Source organism: Sitophilus oryzae, unplaced genomic scaffold (assembly GCF_002938485.1).
Source record: "Sitophilus oryzae breed Bouriz unplaced genomic scaffold, Soryzae_2.0 scaffold_1793_pilon_pilon, whole genome shotgun sequence".
NCBI lineage: Eukaryota > Metazoa > Arthropoda > Insecta > Coleoptera > Curculionidae > Sitophilus > Sitophilus oryzae.
Window position 1 is genome coordinate 342,761 of NW_022146494.1, and position 12,932 is coordinate 355,692.

The window sequence follows — 12,932 nt, forward strand, 5'->3', positions numbered from 1 at the left end:
TTGTTAACCATTAACATGTTGACTGCCAAGGCATTTATCGAGTAACCCTTCTCTGACGCCACGATGTAAAAATCGCAATAATGAGTAAAATTGTATTAAAAATCGTCATTTTTAATATTCCATATTATATGTATTTTTTCCCAAAAAACGCTACCTATGTATTTTACTAGTTTATTCCAGATGCCCAGCACAACAAATTTCAACGCCATTACGACGAATTTACTCGTTTTAAGCGCTGAAGATGAATAGGTAGTATGGAGGTAGACAGGCAACAACAAGTTAACTCATGTTTAACAATCAATGTGTTAAATAAAGATCTAAAAGCAAACAAAAGAAAATCTATAATGAGCCCAAACAAAAAGGGATATCTTAAAAACTCTATGTATATTTTATACAGTAGTTTTACACTGTCGTTCCCATGAGCTACTCGTATATGACATGTTTCTTTTACTACGTAGCATTCTTGATCATCATTCTTCTAGCTAATATTTACTTAGCTGGATGAGCGATAGAGCAATAAAATCGATTATCGATTTACGGAGAGGAAACAAGTCGGGAAAAAACGGTAAATAATTCGGCAATCTTTAAATGGTTGATCAAACAATACAATAAAAAAACTAAGAAAGAAAAAATATTTGTCTGATTGGCACTGTGAAGAGAATGACATATCATATTATATGTCAACTTTTGACATTTTCAAATATTGTTTATTTGAATTTGTAACATGCGTTTCATAACGACAATTTGACTCGAAAAACCAAGTGTGTAGTATCAAATTATTCGTAAAAAATGTTTTTTTTTCAAATAGGCTAATGAGCCATTTAAAAAAATGAGATATGATTAAAAATACGATTTGAGTATCTTTTAACTGGTCAGGACAAGACACTAGACAATCATTAGACAATAACAGGACAATACATCATAGGACAAGACATTTGATGATCAAATCTATGTTTCCAAGGCTCCTTGATTAAAAATGAGTGTTTTGAACACAGCCATGGATTACCAGCCATAACACACTCTAGATTGAAATTTAATAAACAATTTTGTTTTAAGCAAAAATGTCAAAATTTGACATATGATATGTAAGTCTATTCAAAAAAAAATACCGGGGGTGCTATTTAAAAATCAAAAGTTGTAGTCATTTCCGGTGAAACAGGAATTGGTTAGGTTAGGTTGAAAGAACAAAAGAACTGAATATATAAGCCCCTTAACTAATACGGCAATATTCGGTATATTTCGAATAATTTCTTCTATTTTTTATTTTATAAATTATAGGGTGGAGAGGTAAGCAAATAAAAATTTCGTTATTTATTTTTTATATTCATCTATGAAAAATGAGATGTAAATAAAAAAAACGTAAAAAAAATGCTAGCTTGAAATAGTCTTGCATGATGGACATTGGTCTTAGTTTTGCGTTAGCCTTGCGCTGATCGGTATTGGTTTTGATCTTGATCTTGGTAAATTTTCGAAAATATTCCACTATTCATTTTTCTCCTGTCTCTGATGGAGAATCTTTCTAGCCAAATGAGTATACCGAGGGGTGTCTCACTTGGGTAAAAAATGCACATGTACTGCCAAAATATCGTTTTACTGCTAAGCGAGTGCCAGTGACTGCGAAGAAGACTGCCTATGACTGTCATATAATTATTATAGGCGACTGTCGCAAGACTGCCAGCGACTGCCAAGAAAATGTATATGTAATTCTAATAATGAGACATTCCTCGGAGTATGCAAAATATTAGAAAATAAATTTTGTGTAATATTTGGTTCATTTTTGATTGTTTTGATTGTAATTCCTGCCAAACCAACTAATTTGGTTGATGAAAACAACAGTAACCCAATTAATGTAATTGGGTTACTTACTAACCCAATTATATTGTAACTGTGGTATTTGAAATTTATTTTACTTAAATGCAAATCTAAGTTTAGGCTTGGTTGCTCGAACCGCTCTTGTTTGGCGAATCTCTTCTCCGGCGTTCTTTTCCAGTCTGAAATTAGATAAATGGCGTATGAGTAGCCCGAGGTGTCCGGCCCACACCTATTTTTGCTCGGCGGCATTTTTTCGACGCGCACCCGCTCCGTACAAATCGTATTATTAACAACAATCGCGCGGTTTCGGCCGCGTGTGGGACGATCTATAGAAATTTTCTGGCGAAGAAAGAAGAAAAAAGCTGCGCCGCGTCCGTGCACGCGTACGCCAAGATTTACGGCTTTCAGATCTGCTTCCTTTGCTCGCCTGTAATTATGCATGTAACGGCGCTCATTTAGAACAGGGAATTTTTTGGCCCAAACTCCATTATAAACGGGTCGGAGTTTTTCGTTTCGACTTGTTTCTATGCATAAGTAATGAATGGCCGTCGTGTTTGCAGAAGAATTTCTGCGTTCGAGTTACGTAATTGTTCTTTGGTATTATTACGATGTTTAGAAGGACTTAATGGATTTCAATAAACCTGTTACTTCTATTATGTTGCAGTTAATCGTTCTCTTCGTAAGATTAGTCGAATAAGTACCGTCAACGAGAAAATTGACAGCTGAGTTACAATTTGACTAGTAGTAATTAAGATAACCCTTAAGGAGGGTCCACATTTAGTAACATGTTTTATAACATTGCTATTTAACAAGCTACATATCACATGTTAAAATACTGGGAGCCGTCCACATTATAGTTTTCGTAATCATGAATCGTTTTGGCGAGAAAGAGGTTCAGCTCGCAGCAGCGGCGTGCGCAATTATTTTTGAAGAAAGAGAAAGAAAGTCGAGAAAAAAACGGTTTTGGGTCCGCCATAGCCTACAAGCAAGATCTAGATATAGTTGAATTCAATTAGCTTACCTTTTCAATACTTGCCTCAACTGTTTCTCGTGGTGTGTTTCTGTCTTTAAAAACATTAATAACTTAAAAGCAAACCATTTTGAATTATCCACTTCATCTAAACCAGTACTAATTTACATTTCTTTTGTTCCCTCTGAAATTGGCCTACTAGACAGCATTTTTTTCTCAACTTTTCTCTATCCAAATACATACTTTTTGCAATTTTTAACTATGTATCATGTTTTTTTTTATTTGACTATACAATTTATTCTCTATACAACTTAATTAGTTGACAAGTCTGCTGTTGGCTCTACTCTATTAATAATATAAGAACTGCGTCAGGGATTGCTATGAAATGAAGATCGCTGTCATTTTATATGGAAAATTATATGGAGAATGTCATCGATCGTCATGTCCAAGCCAACTGGACGGGAGGCCGACTGGACGCAGTTTTTTTTCGATCATACGGTATTATTGACCAGTAAATAAACAAACCCGATATCAGCTCACCATACTAAGATTCTGTCGCGCACGTCCCTGAAAATATGAGCGGCTAAACTAGAAATTTAGCAAGTCTGGACGCATTGTTTCATGTTACAATAGCAATGTTGTGAGCAACATCTTTTGATCTTTACCGACTACAAATGGATAACATCTAGCAAGTTATATAGCATCGAAATTTGCTAAATATAACCAAAAAAATATGTAACATGTTATATAACTTTGCTATATAGCAGTGTTATATAGCAAGTGTGGACCGTCCTTTTAAAGGCTTCCACAAATGTTCTTTTTTGGCAGCTTTACCCGCGCGGGTAAAACGGTATGGATAAACACGAACAACGAACACTATTAATACTTATTCGATGGGAATCATTAATTAAAAAATCATTAAAGCTATAAAACCTTTAAAAATCATAAAAAGAATTAAAAATATTTAAGTGATATACAGAGTTGTCCGAACTGTATTCTGGAAACAGCGGCAGCATATTCTGCAGATAAAAATAAGTAAAAAAGTTCGTATAAATTTGTCCTAAAATGCTTAGTTTCGGAGATACAAGGTGTAGAAGTTTAATTTTTAATTCGATTTTTTTTTCAAATAATATCTGAAGTAACGTTAATATTTGGATGAAAATTGCTGTGTAGCAGTTTTTTGACATGAGAAATTTAATTTTGATGTTAATACGGTTTCTATTTGTAGTGGACACTACCTACATGTGTTTTGACTGTTTTGAAGAGTAATAACGTTTCATCCATACCTATAAAAATAGTAAGTGAAAAAATGTACACATTTCCGTAATTTTCTCTTTTATGACATGTATTTACTATTTCGTAGTCATCGTAGTTATTTGGCTGAAATGATAGATATGGGAACTTTTTATTTTTTTAAATTAATCATTAATTTAGCTTCGAACAAATGATGATAAAACAGTTTTTGTTAAACTTTTGGCAGAAAAACATTTCAAATTTATGATTTCAGTCTAATAACTATTTAGTCAACCTGTTTAATTTATGTCAATGATGACATGTATTTTGTAATTTTATTTGTAATTTCGATTCCAAATATCTCGAGAACCATTAATCGAGGGGATTTTTATCAAGAGACCTTTTTACGTAAAAAACGTCTCTCGTAAAAAAATACTCTTCGAACCAGTTTAAGAATATGTAGGTGGCGCCCTCTACAAGTATCGAACATATTGACATCAAAATCGAATTTCTCATGTCAAAAAACTCCCATACACCAATTTTCATCCAAATATTTACGTTACTTCAGAAATTATTTGGAAAAAATCGAAATAAAAATGAAACTTCTACACCCTGTATCTCCGAAACTAAGCATTTTAGGACATACATTTATACGAACTTTTTTACCTATTTTATACATAATTTTTTTGCGTACAATCGTTATACTCCGTATATTAAATTAAAACAATAGAAGATTACATTTCTCGTACATATAGCATAGCAAACAGATATAATATTATGTTTATAATAACAATACATAATCCATTTCCGTTCTACTCTAAACACACTACAAAAAGAAAATTAGTCTTATATGTGATTCGTGTTAATTTGCTTTTTGTTGAGCGGTGAGAAAAAAAGATACCAAGCTTACTTAATCACAGTAATGATAATGACACGCTATAGCGCGGATTAATAATGGCCACATATATTAATATGTCTTCAACTTGTTTTGACTTTTATAAATTGTTGGTTAATTAAACAGTGGTAATGAAAAATATATGTTATAACGTAACTTAAAATACATTTTGTGAGTGTTATTTTGGTTTGGTTTGGTTTGGTTTTAAGTACATTTGTAATGGGTTCATTATGGTAACTTTCTTACGATCATCGAGTTTTGAAAACTTCTTTAATAAAATACTTATATGCTTTAGGCAGATGCCAATGGATTCAATATTGTAAATAATTAGATAGAAAGGGCCCAGAACAATAAAGCATAGAGGAACCTGGTTACCAATAATGATATACAGTATGACAGATAGATTGTCTTGGTTTCCAATCAAGAAAGGGCTCGAATTTGCAAAGTGGTGTCCACAAGAGGAAATGCAGAACATTTACCTCAGTATATTTATTATTTTATTGGATATACAGTATGATCGAAAAAAAAACGGCGTCCAGTTGGCTGGGAAATGACGATCGATGACATTTCCCATATCAATTTACATATAAAATGACAGCGATCTTCATTTCATAGCCATCGCTGACGCCATTTTTTCTCGATCATACGGTATTACGAAATGATTTATACGAACTCGTTCTTCAGTAGTAAGAGATACAAAAATACTAAATTAATCAAAAAATAATACGGTCATGAGTAGAATAAAAAAACATACCACTTTCAAATTCAATCTTTTAATGTCAAATTGACTTTATTGTTGCGAAAAATAATTTTAAAAGAAATCATTTTTTTTAATGTCATATTGACTTGCTGAATAAAGTATAAATATAAATATAAATAACACAACTAAAGAAAGAAAAATAGTTTAGCACTGTATATGAAAAAAATAGTGTAGTAAAGGATTTGTTTTCTGTCCATTTTCCAAATAGGTATGCCAGACCAGTTATTGAAGATATAAATGTAAGAGAAGAATTCCAACACAAACAGTCACTAAAGGCAGTAGATATAAAAAGAGTGTTAATATTGATCATAATAGGATCATGGAGAAATAACAAATGAAAATGAATTAAATATACTATAACAAGTGGAATATGGAAACCAAGTAAGTACCAGAATACTTGGAGAAATAGTCGAAAAACATCGTACCACTCCGTGGCGAATTTGAAGAGGAATAATATAATATTCAAATTTTATCCATTTTTTAAAAAGTATTAACAAGAAGGTGCTTAATTTTGTGAATTGTTTATAATTAATAAATAAATTTTCTTTTGAAGCAGTGTGTTTACTTATTTACGAAATATATTTAATTTTTAAAATATTCTCGTATATGTTTATAGTGTACTTTTTATAACTTTTCATAGAGAATATAACTTAGAACTGGGCCTTGGGTCCGTTGCGATGCCCCTGTTATTGTTGTACCAAACCTTCCTCTCATACTTTCTTTTCGTTAAAGCACTTCCAACTCTTTGCAATGTTCCCCATTTCGCTCATTTTGGCTTCTGCTGCTTCCTCTAGTCCCTCCAAAAAACCTTGCCCTAAAGTTTTAAAGCATCGGTATTCCAGTGCCGGACGGTGGCACAGCAGGTGCTCTATGGTTTCTTCTTCCTCTCCGCATTCTCTGCAGTAGTCGTCGTTGGAAATCTTCCATCTCACGAGGTTTACCCCCGTGGGTCCTACAATTATGAGTATGCAAGGTTCTTTTTGTGCTCTAGTAGTTGTTTTGTCTTTTTGCTATCTACCGCTGGCCATAGTCTTCAAACTGTAGTGCAGTCCCCATTCTTTTACTACAACGTCGTTTTTATTTGATTATACAGTGCTTATATCTTAACATTATTGATCATCATTCTACTAGCTAATATTTACTTGGCTGGATGAGCGATAGAGCAACAAAATCGATTATCGATTTACGGAGAGGAAACAAGTCGGGAAAAAAACGGTAAATAATTCGGCAAATTTATCCCAATTTCCCACGGCCGCCTGGCTCGTTAAACGTCTCTCACTCGTTCGCATGCAAATCGACGATTAATTGCACGGTACGACCGGAACAATTGTCTAAGTTAAACACTGTAACGGACCGAGAGAGCCCAACAAACGCTCCAGAGGATCGAACAGGAAAAAAATCAGCCGTTCGTCCGTCGCTCCGACTCTTTTCCGTTAACTCTTTTCTCCGATCGGTCTAATTAAAAGTTTTGGAACAACAGAACGTTCGAAAACGACTTCCTAATATATGGCCGCTATTAAGCTGCATCGTGTCGTGTATCTACATGATCTTAATCAGGATTTCTTTATTTCGTTTCTTTTACTGGTTCAAAATGTAACCGTTTTTTTTCTTGAAAATGTCTTCTATTATTACTCACTAGCTCACCCTAATACACGTCCTATTCAATATTTTATTAATTTCTTTATTTTTCACCTCTTAAATATTTCAGTATTATTGAATGATAATTAAATAAAATTAAAATTATGATAGAAATTGATATCCATTAATATGCCCATCAATAGAAGTGCAAATAGACAGGGTGTAATGGAAATGACCGACTTTGACCTTTGTTTGAAAGTGATAAAATATCTTTGTGGTCAGATATATCACTGATCATTATCAAGTGTCGACTAATCTAAATCCTAAAACTACTGAGCCTAATTATAGAGGGACAACGGACGAATGTAGAATGTAGAAACATTCTACATTCTACATTAGGAGGGGAGTTGACACATTGATACAGATCTATTGTGTGTTCCCCTTTCTTGAGTTATAACGAATTCTAACTCATCATACAGTCTCAGGGCCTTAACAAAAGCCAGTATCTGAGACGGCTTCACAGAGGCCAGCTCTCCATCCTCGACATCAGTCGTACCAAAGTTCATGGCACGAACGGTCGTCGTCTCGGCGCACTCAGTGATAAGGTGTGCTGGTGTTTCCCCATTTTCCTCACATAATCTGCATTCGCCCTTGTTTCTCAGCTTCAGCCTACTGAGTTGTTCGTTGAGGAGACAGTGTTCTGTTAGAAACACCGTGACAATCCGCAGATTATATTTACTTAAATTAAGGAAAACCTTTGATTTTTCTCGGTCGTAAGTTTTGAGAAACTTTTTCTGTGTGTTTTAGAGTTGTGTGTCTTAGTGTTCCGTGTCTTAGATTGTTGGACCATTCCAGGTTACGGATGGAGTCTTCCAGATTTTGCAGTTCCGCTTTCAGTTGGTTACCGCTTGGAAAACAGAACGGTTCTGGTCCAATTAGTTAGCACAGTTAGTGTTCGCTTCTTTTCTAGCTAGATCATTCGCTTTTTCATTGCCTTCTATCCGTTAGTGAGCAGGCACCCAGAGTAGGAGGACTTTATTTTATAACGGATGAAAGATATATTGTTTTCCACACAGAGAAAAATGATCCTAAGTATCTGTTCAGCGTATCGTACAGAAAAACGCGAGATTTATTTGTTAAAGCAGAGATTACCGATGAGGTGAAAAAATGGCAACGGAGAAATACCTAACACATATGGCAAGAGGAGTGGGATGTATGCGAAAAGAGAATGTGGACTAGAAAGTTAATCCAACGTTTACAACGTGGAGGATTGGACGAGTAGGAAACACGGAGACGTGAACTATTGCGTTACACAGTTTCTTTCCGGGCATGGAGTCTTCATGGACTTTTTGCACAGAATACAGAAAATACCAAATGGCAATTGCATGTACTGCGACGAAATCGATGATGCCGAGCATACGTTGTTCTGCTGTCCAAGATGGCAAAACGAAAGGTGTGCGTTATTAACGGATGTAGTAGTATTAACTTCTGACATCTTGATCATGAAAATGATCAAAACCAGCGAAATCTGAAGAAAGGAACATTTATGAAAAAAAGGAGGTAAACTTTTTTAATGGGTAACAATTCGACTCCCACACTGTTTGGGGTTCGTCTCTATAATCGTCTCTCTCAAAATGGTAATGGGAACGAGCACCACTCGCCTAGATAAAAAGTTTTTTAGCGGTTCCTCACAAAAAATATATCGAGGTATTACAATATATGGAGAAATAGCCATCTTATCCGATAGTCAAGCAGCCTTAAGAGCGATAAACAATCAACTCAAAGTTAGTCAAAGAAAGCCTAGAGAAGCTGAACAAATTAGGCAAAGAAAACCCTCCTACACTGGATGCTAGCCCACCAAGAGATAGAAGGTAATGAAAAAGCCAACGATCTAGCTAGAAAAGGAGCAAAGACTCCACTAACTGGACCAGAACTTTTCTGCTTTCCAAGTGAAAACCAACTTAAAGCAGAACTCAATAACCTGGAAGACTCTATCCGTAACCTGGGATTCCTTCAACGGTCTGAGACACTCGAAGAAATTTCTAAGAACCTGCAAATCAAAGATTTTCCTCGATTTAAGTAAGAACAATCTTCGGATTGTCACGGGGTTTTTAACAGGACACTGTCTCCTCAATGAACAACTCAGTAGATTAAAACTATTTATGGCGAATGCAGATTCTGTGAGGAATATGAGAAAACACTAGAACACCTTATCTATTCAGTGATGAGATGTGCGCCTAACTAAAAAATGGTTGTCGTTTAGGCGCACATCTGGGCGCACACCACCAAACCAAACCACAAACTTTGGTACGACTGATATCGGAGATGGAGAACTACGCTCTGTAAAACCGTCTCAAACCGTCTCTCACTAAGTTTAAAGAAGCATAGTACCTTGAAGTAAACACAGTACCTAACCTATTAAATAATGTACTCAGTACAAAATTGAATGATACGATTCGAGCGTACTACGCTTGGTAATTCAGCGACACTAATAAAATTTTCATCGACACGCCTCGTTCTTTCCGAGATATAATCTATCTTATTAAATGCAAACCTGGGAATTAATTGTCGACCGACAATTATTAACCAAACAGGTACATTTAGGATTCCGTCGTGCGGCGCGCTGCGTCTCCCAGCAATAATTATTGTAGTCGTGTGTGCCGAGGCCGAAATCAATAGGCCCTTTTATCGCATGACGTATTCCCGAGTTTGATTAAAATTGTTTGCATGATAACTCACATGAATTAAAAACGATAGGTAGCTTGGTTTACACCGGCTGCAAAGGTTTATCTATGGTTATATCGGAAACTTTACTACACCTATAACTGAATTTTTTATAGTGAGAATATATATTTATTCATGACTGTCACTGTAAAACCTTGTGGCAATGTCACATTAAATATGTAAATATATTTTGAATGCAAAGTAGGCCTCAAAATGAATTTAGCAAAAGTTAAAGTAATGTATAACGAGCCAGTAGACAGAAAGGATATTTTAATAAAAAACACAAAACTGGAAATAGTAGAAGATTACATATATTTGGGACAACTAATACACAGCTCAGGATCTCTACTACCATAAATCAACCCAAGAATTAAGTGAGCATGGATTACTTTATCTAAAGAAGAAAACATTCGACCAATGTGTACTACCAGTTGTGACCTATGCATGCGAAAACTTGACACTTAAAACGGACATTATAAGGAAACTGCAGGCCGCACATTTCTCAATGGAATGAAATATGCTCGTAATAACCAAAAAAGACAGTAAAAGAATATAGTGGATACTATGAAAGACCCAGGTAATAAATGTCATCCACAGAATCCAATCCCTCAGTTGTAATGGGACACATGGCAAGAAGGACGAACAACAGATGGACCACAAAAATTACATGAGGAATTAAAAGACCTAGAAAAAGATGAAACCTGAAAAGGGACCATGATTAATATCATGGTATAATGGAAATTAGCAGGGATAACTTAGGCCCGCATAGCTAACAATGGGCTAAACTACAAAGAGAGTATCTACACCTGGAATACACACATAACTGGAAATGATGGAATAAGCTGAGAATGGTGATGATGATGATTTTTATTAACAATTAACTATTAAGGACTAACTGATAGACAAAATACTTTTTTTGGAAAATGAAATTACCACGAATTCTCTCTCTCTAGTTACCTGAATCAAGGTTCAATCATGAGAGAGTAGAGCAATATGGGGTACTCAAATGACGACACGAATATCGGCTACTGAAATATAAAATAAAAGAAGAAAAATGTATAGAGACAATGAGTTTTACCAAAACCCACTCCTATGAATATGAATATTAAATCTTAAGCACATTCTGGAAAAAAGTGATTGCGCTATCTTGATATTCCTTTTTTATCTTAATTTGATTATCCTTTAGTTGATTATCCTTTTTTATAGGTGGTACACCTTGGTATACCACCTTTAAAAAAGGACACCGAATCCTTGGCAAGAAAGCAGACAAGGAAAATCGGATCTTTTGCGAAAATGCGACTAAGATTGGAGAGCAGAATCTACTACCATACTCTAGATGCTCTTTTGGACAACTTTATGGAAGAACAACAGTGAAAGACAAACCCACGGAAGTGTCTTAAATGACAGAGAGGGTTTAATTTAATTTGCAATAAGGGACCCTATTTCATCATGAAGCTAAAGACAATGAAACAAAATTAACTATTACTATAACTGCAAAAAATAATTAGGCAGGAAAGAATACACCGTTTAGTTGCCATCTTCACTGCCTTTGTTGCCATCAATACTTCTAAATTATTTTGGGATTGTAAGTGTGCTCTAAATATACAGGGTGTTTCAAAACAAATGCGAAAAACTTCCGGGGGCGATTCCTTGTTCAAAATAAAGGGTAGTTTGCTTTATAAACGTTGGGTCAAAAGTCAACCATTAGGGAGATATCGCGGTACAAAGATGGCAGAAAAATAATGTTTTTATTTTTTATCTTGAAAACGAAAAGAGATAGACTAATGAAATTTTACGGAAACAGTACTGTTATGAAAACACACTTTCTGGTAATTTTTCACTTTTTAAAAAATGGGTGGAAGGGGTTGAAAAAACACCCTATCATTCTTGTTAATGAAATTTAAAGAAAAAAAATCTTATCAAACACATGCAAAAAAATTAATTTTGATAGTTTAGTTTATTTAGAAATTTTTTATCTCTTGTGTTTTTTTTGATAAAACTCACCGATTTGAAATTAAAAAATAAAATGTAAAGCATTACATGTCAGGACAAAAACATTTTTAGATAAAGAATCTAGTGGGCAGCTGTAATTTTTAGGAAAAAATCTAGTCGGCCGCTGTTACTTTTAGGATGTTTCTAATATTGTTTTATTTGACATTACCCTACTGCAATACGTTATTATCTAGATTATTATTATTATCATTATTATCACTAGATTCTTAATCTAAAAAATATTTTTAGTCCTGACATGTAATGCTTTACATTTTATTTTTTTAATTTCAAATCGGTGAGTTTTATAAAAAAAATACAAAAGATAAAAAAGTTTCTAAACAAACCAAACTATCCAAATTAATTTTTTTTGCATGTGTTTGATAAGATTTTTCTTTAAATTTCATTAACAAGAATGATAGGGGTAGTTTATTTCAACCCCTTCCACTCATTTTAAAAAAGTGAAAAAATTACCAGAAAGTGTGTTTTCATCGAGTAACAGTTTAGCAGTCGTACGAGAAGGTTGTGTTACCGATCGTGCGTTTTGTCTGCCGGTTATTCAACGTTTTGTTTTGTTTTGATTTGACTTGTTTTTGTTTCTGACCCGAAATCAACTCAAAGTTCACTGTTCGTTTAAACTTGACTTTGTTTACGTGTGTTAGTTTTTTGCAACATTAATTGATAATTTTTCGCCGTACTTGTTTCCGCTGTGCGTGAGTTTTAGCTTGTTTATACTTCGAATTTTATTCAGCTGTCATCGACTTTATTAATATTATTAATCATTTACATTATTATGGCTGAATTTAAGTGCGACTCTTGTCAAAAAAATCCAAAAGGACAGTTATAAGGTTCGCTGTAGTGGAGAGTGTCGAAGAAGTTTTGTATGACCTGTACAGGACTGGATAAGGCAACAACAAAGGTGCTATGTCAACAAAAGTACCACAACGTTAGATTTTTTCTGCACTGTCTGC